A 14,109-nucleotide genomic window follows, 5' to 3' on the forward strand; every position below is an offset into this window, starting at 1 on the left:
TATTATTAATGGCACTAATCTCTAATTTACCTCACATTAAAGGGACACTATAAACCCCAGAACCACTGCAGCTTAATATAATGGTTCTGGTGTCTATAGCCTGTCCCTGCAGGCTCTTTCATGCACTGGTGTTGGTTCATATGGCAGATCATATGGGTGGGGCATTGTGATGTCACATGGGGTGGAGGGGCAGCATATTTTTATTTTGCCTAGGGCGGCAAAAATCCTTGAACCGGCCCTGTGTCTATAGCCTCTCTCTGTAGTGTTAGCACTGTAAACGTTGCAATTTCAGAGAAAAGGCAATGTTTACATTACTGCCTAGTAACATCTCTAGTGGCAGTCACACAGAGTAGGTGCTAGTGGTGCTTCCTAATCCAGTGTGTGCAGCACTGGCATTCAAAGTCTCAATGCTCTGCATAGAGGTTCTAGACATTCCCTATAGAGATGCATTGATTCAATGCATCTCTATGAGGAGATGCTGATTGGAACAGCACAGTGTTTTGCTGCGCATGCGCATTAGCCTCACAGTACTTTCTCATTGGGAGGCTAATGCGCATTGGATTGGCTGAAATCATGATTGATGATCTCACCCATGGAAGCAAAAGACAGGCGAGTTTAGCTGCAGCACGACAGGCACGGCGTAGGACTAAAGGAGAGTAAAATCCATTTTAATCTCCTCAGACAGGGGTCCTAAACACCCACTTCAGCACGATAGTGTCAGAAATACATGTAAACCTAATTAAGTTTCTATTAAACCCATCAAGGCGACTTTCAAGACTGGAGTCAATCACCATTTTAATCAAATAATTTTAAAGAAACACTTCAAGCACAACAACCACTACAGTGCTGATACAAACCGGAGCAGGGTTAGCACAACGACTGAGAGAGATCCATTGACGCTCAGAAGAGCTAACAACAGTTCCATGATGGAGCTTCTGGCACTAATGGAGGAGGTAACCAGCACCCAGTCGTCCCCTGATAAGTAGATAGACTGTTTGCAGTCAGTTTGACTACTTATATTACAGGGTGTCAGGGCATTCCTAGTACCACAACCACTGCATCACTATAGCACTATTAGAAATGCGATAAATGAAAAATAAACAGATCTCAGAACTCAAATCTTGAAGTTTTTCTGCTGGTTGCAAATCACTAGGATTTACACGTTTCTGCAATGCTTCTACCCTATTCTAATGATTCGTTATTCGAAAGACATAGCTCATCAGCAGTTGTCAGCAGTTTCATTCATCGAAATAAGTGAATGAAACTGCTGCCAGATTTATAGCACCTGCAGCACCTGGAATCACCTTATATATAAGAACAGGGGTATTTGCATGCCTTTACACGTTGGCCATTCCCAACTAACTAACTAAGCGAGAAGTCCTCCAAGGACCACATAGTGAGCTTCATAGTAGACTTCAATGCACTGAAACTCACTGAACAAACCATGCAAGAGTTTCCACATGGATTGCTTAGTACTACATTGTTATTGGCTGAATGATTATAATGATAGGAACTCTCAAATGTGTCAAAGGAAAATATCTAGGACATCAAAAAAATATTGACAGAAGTTGACCAGATGAAATGGACGGGGCAACGTGTTTAAAAATAAGCATTGTCACTCGCCGCGCATGCACATCCGTTTCCAAAGCACCTCAATGAGGAAAACTCATGTTTCTTTTCCGCGCCTCTCAAATTGTAGGCCGAAACAGCCGAGCTGAAAAAATAGCTGAGTTTAAAATGTGAAAATCCCTGATCAATCCCTTCCAATTCACAGCTTAATGAAATTAATGAAAAGAGATTCTAGTTCCCTCTCAAACATTTGATTGCCACATATAAGTATTGTGTTAAAGCAACAACTAGTAATGAATTACTAGTGCGGCATAATAAAAATAATTATCTTCATTTTTCAAATATTTTATGCTTTCGAAGCACAGTTACAATATTCAATAGGACACACAATCACGGCGGCCACCACACACAGACACACACACACACAGACACACAGACATTAATGTATTTGATTGCATCTATTAAATATAAATATGCATGTGTGAAAATCGCACCTCTGGAGAAATTAAGAGAGAGCGGTGTGTGCGAATCCACCGAGGGGTAATGTATTAATCTTATTACAGAACAAGGCTGAGTTTAGCAGATAGCTTGCAGCGTGTGTTAGTGTGTGGACGCAGGACGCAGTTTGCCGGGAGACGAGATGCTGTGTGCTGATCTCTGCATCTCTCCAGGATGAGGAATGCATGTGCCGGTCACATTTCCTGTTACTGTGTTTAGATTTCCTGAAATCCCTGCTTTCAACCCAAGGGTTTTCCAAAAAAGCAGCCCCTCTCTCTCTCTTTCTTTCTCTCTCAATCTGCTCACATGGTATATTTTTCCTTCCTGCTTTCTTCCAGTTGAAGTGTGTGTGTGCAGTCAGGACGGGACACTCAATGGATGCAATTCAAAGATTTCAATAATCGGATTTATCGGGATTTGCAGAATTGGGATTTTTGTAAACTTTTTTGTTTGTTTTTTGCTGTTGTGCGGTGCATTGTAGATTGACATAAAGTCTTTTTTTATTTTTTTATTCTGTGGACGTGCAACATTTTTTTTTATCATGGAAAAATGGATTTAAATCTGCGGTATAAACTTGGAATGGGATTTTCTGTTGATCTTATCACGGTAGGTTTTGTTCCATTAAGGAGTGGGTTCTTTAAAATCAAAGGACCTGTACAAAAAAAATAAAAAATTTAAAGCAGATTTAGTTTAATGTCAGATACAGGACAGTGGCCGTGTTGGATTTTTAGACTTTGATGCAACAATGGGGTTTTGTTTGTAAATGAATTAACGTGTGATCAGGCTGTCAAACTTGAATGATTTTAACAAAGGTATAGCAGGGCCAGCATCGTATAAAAGTTCTATATAAAGGAGGCTCAAGAGGTACGGAGGAGGGAAGAAAGGAATTCTCTACCCAGTTTGGAATCGGTCATTGTTTAATACAAGGCCTGAAGTTTCTGAAGCTCATTGGATACATTATTTGAGTGTAGTACTATAAAAGCTCTATTGCATTCCCATAGATTCTAAGAAAAGACTGTTCTGTTTGTGGAATGTTATGAAGAATATAAGAGAAATCACTGCATTCTATAGACTACACGATTTCATACTCCCTGCAAAAAGTAAGAATTCTTTTGTAGCCTGTGAACTGAATTTGAAGTGCAAACTTAAAATAAGCTGTAAAAAAAAAATGTTTTTCCCATTCTAATTTGGGATGCCATTATTTCTCCCTAATAGACACTGCTCTGTATCTTTGATATTCCATGATATATTGAGATTAGGGTTAGTGTACGTGGTAAAAACATATTGTAGGGGCTAATGGTTTGTGCTACATGTCTCAGTGCTGCCTGAGATTAGAGGGAGTTGCAGTCCTGGACGGAAGCTATTTCAGCTGCCACTATTGAAATGGCGACAGGTAGGGATCGGGAGTCTAACTCCCAGCAATCTTGAGCAGACCAAGATTTGAGCCTTTATACTGCATGGAGGTGATCTGTGCATTATTACCTGCTTATTATGGGACATAATTGCAAATAGGATGTTAGTATCAGAGCATTATGGTACTATATACATATTTAAAACAATGTAACCTGTAGAGTATCATATGCACAACTCGTTATACAGCTCTGTGGAGTGACAATAAAGTATAGCTGGCTGGAACGCATAGGGTTAATACGTTTAAGCCATGATGAAGGTCCATTTATTGAGCATGTCAGTCATTTACAGCACACATCTATTAGCATTAATGGACTGTAGGACTCTGCTAGGTTTCTTCCTGAACCACTGAGCTATATGGGAAGCACTTACATGGAGGGGGAGGGGATGGAGAGAGAAAAGGGGCGAAATACAGAACTTTGAGATCACCTACTCAGAAGCATTCACTAAAATGGGAATTGTAGAAAGGGGGAGGAGGGGTAAAACATTTATTTCAAAATAGCTGAGCTGAGAAATTGCTGACTGAGATAATGTTTTCAATATGACTGTTCTGGAATTTGCAATTCTCTTGTCAATTCTTTAGAATTGCTATTTCAGTGAATAACCTGGAGTTTCTGAAATGTGATTTTACCATTTTTTTCCCGAACGGATGTAAAATCCATAGCTTTAAAATAGGGCTTATGTTAATCCTAGAAATATTCTGCTCCCAACCCTTTTTTTTAAATGGGGGTCATGCAAGAGCACGTGTGGGTGCCATGCGCCTAAAGTTGGACCCTTTATCTGAAACCAGTTGCTTGTGACAATAACGTATTAAACAGGATTGGGAATAGGATATATTGGCTTAGACCTGAGCTAGCAGCCTTCGGCACTCCAGATATTGTGGACTACATCTCAGTGGCGGATCCAGAACCTGATCTCGGGAGGGGCACTTGTAGATTATTTAAAGAAATAATCCAGGCACAATAACCACTACAGCTCAGTGTAGTAGTTATGGCGCCAGTAGTGCCAGGATCCCATCCCAGAGTAAGTAGTCAAACCGTTTAAGAGAGTTGCAGTGTGTGTGTGTGTTTGGGGCGGTGTGTGTATGGGGCATAGGCGTGCGCACGGGGTGTGCCGGGTGTGCCTGGGCACACCCTAATCCCCGCGGCACGCCTATGTATTGAGACCGGCAGGGGAGATCTCAGGATCTCCCCTGTCGGCTCATGCAGAACCGGCGCTATCCAAACGCTGGCTCTGCTCTCAGCCTCCCTCCCCACCGACCCACAGGCAGGGAGGGAGGCAGGAGAGGACCGGCGGAGCTGTTGCCAGCAGCTCCGGCAGGTTCCTCTCGCGAGATCTGAGCGTTGCCGCGGCAACGCTCAGATCTCGCGTGAGTGAACTCTAGCCCTGCCAATATTGACCTGCCAATATTTAAAGAGAACCCACCCCCTTTTGGGTGGGTCTGGCTCTTTGGGCAGAGCCAGTAATATGGTCACCTCATTGAACCATCCCCTTTTCTTCCCTCCCAATTTCCCAGTTGCGAGGTATGCACACTTCCCAATTTAACTCAATGGGCAATTGATGTCTCTTGTGTTCAGCTCCACTCAGCTAAATAAACCAGGAAGTAACAGGACCAGTAGTCGGATAGATAAGGTTAATGTATAAAAGTGTAAATTTCAATTTTAAGCTGTGCTTTTTGTAAAATTTAAAAAAGGGCACAATCTTTACACTTAAAGCATTCAGCAAGGTAAAGTACTCTAGGCGACTGTAGTGTCCCTTTAATCTATTGAGCTCTGATGAAATGACAGCCAAGTACACCTCACACAAAGTGGAGTTGGTGTATTTTAGGAAAGGCTGGGCTACTCAAAATAAATCTCTGGTATTAATGCTAGCACTGAATACTATATCAATTTTATTATTATTTTAAAAGCGAGGGGCGGGGCCTGATCGCTGTCCAAGATGTCCGCACATTGCTGGAGCACCTGAGGGAAATCTTCATACTAAGCCTAAAATCTGAACTATATATCAGACCGTTGGCACGAACCAGCTTACCCTCACCGTGAGGCACCTTGACATAAGTTGAACCTGGCAGAACTTGATTCTGACGTGCATAACCCTTTCAGGACTTCGGCACTTCGGTTCGGCACTTCCGAAATTCAGGAATTCAGGACTTCGGCAATTCCCAAGCCCTACCCCTAACCCTCCCTCTAACTCTAACCTTAACCCTACCCCCTAACCTTACCCCTAACCCGACCCTAGGGGTAGGGCTAGGGTTAGAGGAAGGTTGGGGTAAGGGTTAGGGTTAGGGTTCAGGTTAGGGGTAGGGTTAGTGGTAGGGTTAGAAGAAGGTTGGGGTAAGGGTTAGGGATAGGAGTAGGGTTAGGGCTAGGGTTAGGAGTAGGGGTAGGATTAGATACCTGTCATGATTCCCGTAATTTCCCCTCCCTCTGGTGTTTTGCCACTTTTCAGGCACTTCGGCAATTCGGTTCGGCACTGCGGCAATTCAGGACTTCGGCACTTTGGCGGTTCAGTTCGCACTTCCGAAATTCTGCAATTCGGACATTCGGAAGCATCTGAATGTTTGAATTGCCAAAATTTGTTCGAATTTCAATTTCGGACCAGAAGAAATTGCACATGTCTACTTGTTTCCCAACCCAGTGGTAATAAAAGCTCATCCTCATGTCAGTATATGCATCCTGAAGTTTTCTCCTACAATTTTCTGCCAACATGTATTCTTTCCTAAACCTGGCTCTCATGTATTATAAAATGTGCTGTATCTTTCCGCCTATGCACTGTTTATACTCCTGTAGAATGTCATTATCTAACTATTTGTTATGTTAAGCAAAAAAATATATATATTTTTTTTAAAGCAGGAGCATATTGCTCACTTTCCCGTTCCAAAACCCACTGCCTCCAGAATTTAAATAGTTAAAGGGTGGACTTAGTCTATATCGTTCATGCCATCTCCATTCTCCTAACTGTTTAGATTCATGCACAACATTAAAGGGACTCTCCAGTGCCAGGAAAACTGTTAAGATTCATGCACAACATTAAAGGGACTCTCCAGTGCCAGGACCCTGCAGTGCCCCTCTCCCTCCCACCCCCATCCCATGTTGCTGAAGGGGTTAAAATCCCTTCAGTAACTTACCTGAATCCAGCGCCGATGTCTCGCGGTGCTGGGTCAGGCTCCGCCCGCGCTCCTCCCCTTCCGACATCAGCTGGTGGGGGAGACCTAATATGCATGCCCAGCAACGGCCGCACATGCGCATTAGACCTCCCCATAGGAATGCATTATTCAATGCTTTCCTATGGGGATTCCGGCGACGCTGGAGATCCTCATGCATAGTGTGAGGACGTCCAGCATCATTTAAAACACTTTTCGTGTTCTAAGAACACGGAAGTCCCTCTAGTGGCTGTCTGATAGACAGCCACTAGAGGAGGACTTAACCCTGCAAGGTAATTATTGCAGTTTATAAAAACTGCAATAATTACATTTGCAGGGTTAAAGGTGCTGGGAGTTGGCACCGAGACCACTCCAATGTGACGAGGTGGTCTGGGTGCCTGGCATGTCCCTTTAATATACTCAACAGCATGCAGCCAAGTCCATCCATGTGCATGAAGAGTTGATTTTTATTCTATGGATTGGAATAGGATGTCACTCAAAGCTCTGGCATGAATGTGCGACCCTTCCATTCCTAGAATGAGAAAAACACTGCACATGGGAGTATGGGAAATACGACAGTATGCTTCCTGTTAGATATTTCTCTATTTCCTTTTAAAAGTGTGAGCCTAGCGAGTGAAGCTAAGGTGCATGAGCTACGCATCTAGCATCATGAAACAAATCTGAATTTTCTGGATCAATTCTTGCACATTTTGTGTCTGGAGTGTCCCTTTAAAAAAATCCCAGTGCTTTATTTGATGAACTCCATTGCAATTCTGTATAAATAATTGGAAAGCTATAAACGTATTGTATTGTATTGTTGTTCTGTAGAAATGTGTCAGTAGCAGAATAAGCAGGAAACGATCTCCAGGAAAGACAAGAGGGAGGAAATTTTCTTTCTGATTCTGTGTTCCTAACTCCACCTTCTAACTCAGTGCTTGTAACAGTATCCTGTCTCTCCTTAATTAAGAAAGCATTTCGGGCGCTGGATAGGCCAGCAGGCAGAGCTTTGCAGTCTAGTGTCCAGTGTCCTGGAGCAGATGTCGGCCAGCTGGGAAAACTATTTCATTGTTGCGAAAGGGTGACTTTGCTGTTGCTGTTTTCCAAACTCTTGGAAATACCAGGCAACTGGTAAAACCCCAAAAAATAAATAATGAATGGCAGCTTAAAGCTCTGACACCGTGCAGAAAAACGATCAGATTAGAACCATATTGGAGGTGCTCTCAAACCTCATGTGGCTTCCATGTGTGGCACAGGCAGGGGGTATGACCGTGGACTGGAACAAAGCCAGCGTTTCCATATCACGTATACATTACAAACATCTGTAAACTGAAATGACTCCAAGAACCAAGCAGGGGATTTCAGTTTAAATATCTTGTTATTAATAATTGTAACCATGTCCGTTTATCATAAAGGGCAAAAAGGGAACAAGAGCTCTCGAAGATGACTTTTTATAATTATCCTATTTTTTGTTTAAAATCTGAAGTTCACTTTGCACTCACTGTAAAATCACGACAATTCTCGCTTGAGAAAAACTTTAGGTTCCAGGTGCCCTTCATATTTCAATAATTTTCCGAGGCGCCCCAAGTCAAAACTAATTTCTAGGTTGTATATCTGTACAGCGCTGCGGCATATACTGGCGCTATAGTGAAATGTACAGTGTTGGTGTTTGAAGGGGTGCTTGTATATAACGTTAGTGTTTGAATACAGGGGTGTGTTTGTATTTGATGTTCGCGTTTGATTGCAGGGGTGTGTTTGAATAAAATGTACACTTTTAAATGCGGATGTACATTTGTGTGTAGTATTTGTGTTTGAGGGAAGGCGTGTGTTTGTATATCATTTTGGAGCTTGAATGTAGGGGTGTGTTTGTATGGAATATTTGTGTAGATTTGTGGGTTTATATGTTGTGCTGGTGTTGGACTGCTTGGATGTATGCACATACACACATACTTACACAGATATACATGGACATTAACACACAGATACATATAAATACTCCAGCGCATACACACACAAAGATACACACACCAACACATACAAACACCTTAACACATGCATACACCAACATATACACACACAGACGCATACTCTGACTATAGTGAATTATAAGGTATTATGCCAGCACCTCCTTCCTAATTAGTAGAGGATCCTGGAACACGGCTTTTTTTTGGCAATAATTGTGTCAGCTGGATGCTTGCACAACAATCAAGCCAATGTTATTGCCATAATTCTATGAATATTATTTTCTGACTTTGGTTTTTGGCACTTCAGATACATATTTATCTGTTCATTCTCATTCATATTCTCAATTTAGATATTAATAAAATATGCATGAGTCTGGAATATCACATTGACATAAAATATCACTGGCATACAAAGTTATAGAACAACAATCTGAACAAACAAAAACAATGCTCCTTACTATTAACTGATAATTATTCATTTTAATCTCCCCAGCTAGAGTAAAATAGAACCTGTTAGGGAATTTAGCTAGACACTGTTGAAACCATCAAAACACACGTGTTACATCAATCGCTAAATCGCAGCCTGGATTCATCCTTGTTATTCTAATTTGTTGTTATTTCATTTTTTTAATTATGACATGTGCCTGCTGGTAGATCATTGCTGGCAGTCCAGTTTGATAAATCATTATTATTTACATAGAGCCAACATATTATGCAGCATTTTACAATTAAAAATGGGGATATTTGACAAGTAATTAACAAACAGAATATTAGACAACAGATAGAAACATAGAAACATAGAATGTGACGGCAGATAAGAACCATTCGGCCCATCTAGTCTGCCCAATATTTCTAAATATTTCATTCGTCCCTGGCCTTATCTTATAGTTAGGATAGCCTTATGCCTATCCCACGCATGCTTAAACTCCTTTACTGTGTTAACCTCTACCACTTCAGCTGGAAAGCTATTCCATGCATCCACTACCCTCTCAGTAAAGTAATACTTCCTGATATTTTTAAACCTTTGTCCCTCTAATTTAAGACCATGACCTCTTGTTGTGGTAGTTTTTATTCTTTTAAATAAACTCTCCTCCTTTACTGTGTTGATAAAGAAGACCCTGCTTAAATAAGCATACAGTCTATGAATGGGATGTAAAACTAGAATCCCCAAAGCTGCACTTGAATTTGTCATGATAAGTAGGAACCCCGGAGACCCAAACCCCAGCACTAAAAGTAAATGACAGGCCATATTTCCAGTCCTTGGAGTGGCCGGATTTAACATATGGAATGGTCAAAGTGAGAGCCAAGGTCAAGGGTAGGATATTAGAGAGTAAAAGGTAGGCAAACCAGTAGTTCAAGAGCAGAATAAAAAAAGTATCAAGCTAAGATCAAAACTAGAACATAGCGCCGAAGACCTCCGCTACCCCTGGCAGTCCATGGGACTTACCGGCCTCGGGGGGCGAAACCGAACCTCAAGGGCCTGAAACACTTCACCGACCTGCACGACCGTGGAATACGCCATCACAAGCCAGACGTCTGGCATTCAGACACGCACAAGCCTCTGGCACTCCAGGCAATAAGAGCCCTCTAGGACTGCGTCGAGCTCCCGGTAGGAATCAAATGAGTGCAGGTTGTGGACCAAAGTCAGCCAGGCACAGATAGTTTTTGCGGGACTCTCCCTTCATGCCCCTTCATACAGGGCCTGCTCCTGGCACACTGACTAACAGTAAAGCTACAGTTTTGTTTTTGTTTGTTTTTTGAAATGCCACCACTATCCCCCCATAGCCAGTAACCTGTGTTTATTATACATTATCCATCCCATAGCCAGTAACCTGTGTTTATTATACATTATTCCCCCCATAGCCAGTAACCTGTGTTTATTATACATTATCCTCCCATAGCCAGTAACCTGTGTTTATTATACATTATCCCCCCCATAGCCAGTAACCTGTGTTTATTATACATTATCCCCCCCATAGCCAGTAACCTGTGTTTATTATACATTATTCCCCCCATAGCCAGTAACCTGTGTTTATTATACATTATCCCCCCCATAGCCAGTAACCTGTGTTTATTATACATTATCCCTCCCATAGCCAGTAACCTGTGTTTATTATACATTATCCTCCCATAGCCAGTAACCTGTGTTTATTATACATTATTCCCCCCATAGCCAGTAACCTGTGTTTATTATACATTATCCCCCCCATAGCCAGTAACCTGTGTTTATTATACATTATCCCTCCATAGCCAGTAACCTGTGTTTATTATACATTATCCCCCATAGCCAGTAACCTGTGTTTATTATACATTATCCCTCCCATAGCCAGTAACCTGTGATTATTATACATTATCCCCCATAGCCAGTAACCTGTGTTTATTATACATTATCCCTCCCATAGCCAGTAACCTGTGTTTATTATACATTATCCTCCCATAGCCAGTAACCTGTGTTTATTATACATTATCCCCCATAGCCAGTAACCTGTGTTTATTATACATTATCCCTCCCATAGCCAGTAACCTGTGTTTATTATACATTATCCTCCCATAGCCAGTAACCTGTGTTTATTATACATTATCCTCCCATAGCCAGTAACCTGTGTTTATTATACATTATCCTCCCATAGCCAGTAACCTGTATTTATTATACATTATCCTCCCATAGCCAGTAACCTGTGTTTATTATACATTATCCTCCCATAGCCAGTAACCTGTGTTTATTATACATTATCCTCCCATAGCCAGTAACCTGTGTTTATTATACATTATCCCCCCCATAGCCAGTAACCTGTGTTTATTATACATTATCCTCCCATAGCCAGTAACCTGTGTTTATTATACATTATCCCTCCCATAGCCAGTAGCCTGTGTTTATTATACATTATCCATCCCATAGCCAGTAATCTGTGTTTATTATACATTATCCCTCCCATAGCCAGTAACCTGTGTTTATTATACATTATCCTCCCCATAGCCAGTAACCTGTGTTTATTATACATTATCCCCCCCATAGCCAGTAATCTGTGTTTATTATACATTATCCCTCCCATAGCCAGTAACCTGTGTTTATTATACATTATCCTCCCCATAGCCAGTAACCTGTGTTTATTATACATTATCCTCCCATAGCCAGTAACCTGTGTTTATTATACATTATCCCTCCCATAGCCAGTAACCTGTGTTTATTATACATTATCCCCCCATAGCCAGTAACCTGTGTTTATTATACATTATCCCCCCCATAGCCAGTAATCTGTGTTTATTATACATTATCCCTCCCATAGCCAGTAACCTGTGTTTATTATACATTATCCTCCCCATAGCCAGTAACCTGTGTTTATTATACATTATCCCCCCCATAGCCAGTAGCCTGTGTTTATTATACATTATCCTCCCATAGCCAGTAACCTGTGTTTATTATACATTATCCCTCCCATAGCCAGTAACCTGTGTTTATTATACATTATCCCTCCCATAGCCAGTAACCTGTGTTTATTATACATTATCCTCCCCATAGCCAGTAGCCTGTGTTTATTATACATTATCCTCCCATAGCCAGTAACCTGTGTTTATTATACATTATCCCTCCCATAGCCAGTAACCTGTGTTTATTATACATTATCCCCCCATAGCCAGTAACCTGTGTTTATTATACATTATCCCCCCATAGCCAGTAACCTGTGTTTATTATACATTACCCCCCCATAGCCAGTAACCTGTGTTTATTATACATTATCCCCCCATAGCCAGTAACCTGTGTTTATTATACATTATCCCCCCATAGCCAGTAACCTGTGTTTATTATACATTATCCCCCCATAGCCAGTAACCTGTGTTTATTATACATTATCCCCCCATAGCCAGTAACCTGTGTTTATTATACATTATCCCCCCATAGCCAGTAACCTGTGTTTATTATACATTATCCCTCCCATAGCCAGTAACCTGTGTTTATTATACATTATCCCTCCCCCATAGCCAGTAACCTGTGTTTATTATACATTATTCCCCCCATAGCCAGTAACCTGTGTTTATTATACATTATTCCCCCCATAGCCAGTAACCTGTGTTTGTTATACATTATCCCCCCCCATAGCCAGTAACCTGTGTTTATTATACATTATCCCTCCCATAGCCAGTAACCTGTGTTTATTATACATTTACCCCCCCCCCCATAGGCAGTAACCTGTGTTTATTATACATTATCCTCCCATAGCCAGTAACCTGTGTTTATTATACCTTATCCTCCCATAGCCAGTAACCTGTGTTTATTATACATTACCCCCCCCATAGCCAGTAACCTGTGTTTATTATACATTATCCCTCCCATAGCCAGTAACCTGTGTTTATTATACATTATCCCTCCCATAGCCAGTAACCTATGTTTATTATACATTACCCCCCCCATAGCCAGTAACCTGTGTTTATTATACATTATCCCTCCCATAGCCAGTAACCTGTGTTTATTATACATTATCCCTCCCATAGCCAGTAACCTATGTTTATTATACATTATCCTCCCCATAGCCAGTAACCTGTGTTTATTATACATTTACCCCCCCCCCCATAGGCAGTAACCTGTGTTTATTATACATTATCCCTCCCATAGCCAGTAACCTGTGTTTATTATACATTTACCCCCCCCCCCCCCATAGGCAGTAACCTGTGTTTATTATACATTATCCTCCCATAGCCAGTAACCTGTGTTTATTATACCTTATCCTCCCATAGCCAGTAACCTGTGTTTATTATACATTACCCCCCCCATAGCCAGTAACCTGTGTTTATTATACATTATTCCCCCCATAGCCAGTAACCTGTGTTTATTATACATTATCCCTCCCATAGCCAGTAACCTGTGTTTATTATACATTATCCCTCCCATAGCCAGTAACCTGTGTTTATTATACATTATCCTCCCATAGACAGTAACCTGTGTTTATTATACATTATCCTCCCATAGCCAGTAACCTGTGTTTATTATACATCATCCTCCCATAGCAGTAACCTGTGTTTATTATACATTATCCCCCCATAGCCAGTAACCTGTGTTTATTATACATTATCCCTCCCATAGCCAGTAACCTGTGTTTATTATACATTATCCCCCCCCCCCCCCCCCACCCCCCATAGCCAGTAACCTGTGTTTATTATACATTATCCCCTAGTCATTTATCGTTGGACCTAGGCAGCATGATGTCTTAGACCGGCCCAGAGAGTGAGTGAGTGAATAATATAATATATATGTTCAGAAACATATTAGTAATATATGTTAATCGGGTTCATGCAAAGAGGGTGAAAAGGTATTAAAGAAAAACACTTATTGCATCACATTTACAAAGCCAAACTTTTAAAAGCTTTCCTCATTTCTTTCTCGGGATGAGGAATATATCGGTTGTAGACTGAGGATTTCCATCTGCCCAATTTTTTAATAATATGCACTGGAGTGTCAGTGTTGAAGGAGACGGAAGCTGCCCCTATTCTAAATGAAAGACCCGAGACATGGATACAACCCAATCTTAGGAG

At 41.3% G+C, this 14,109-nt stretch overlaps 1 protein-coding gene across 1 annotated transcript in view; it reads left to right on the forward strand.

Annotated features, from left to right (window-relative positions):
• The first annotated feature begins 2,248 nt into the window (after window positions 1-2,248).
• The window catches only part of ASAP1 (ArfGAP with SH3 domain, ankyrin repeat and PH domain 1), a 294,522-nt gene continuing 282,661 nt past the window's right edge, over window positions 2,249-14,109 (forward strand). Inside the window, exon 1 of the mRNA XM_063451064.1 lies at window positions 2,249-2,673. The gene's annotated coding sequence lies outside the window, so the exon portion shown is untranslated. The remainder of the gene's footprint in view (window positions 2,674-14,109) is intronic.

This window comes from Pelobates fuscus, chromosome 4 (assembly GCF_036172605.1).
Source record: "Pelobates fuscus isolate aPelFus1 chromosome 4, aPelFus1.pri, whole genome shotgun sequence".
Classification (NCBI taxonomy): domain Eukaryota; kingdom Metazoa; phylum Chordata; class Amphibia; order Anura; family Pelobatidae; genus Pelobates; species Pelobates fuscus.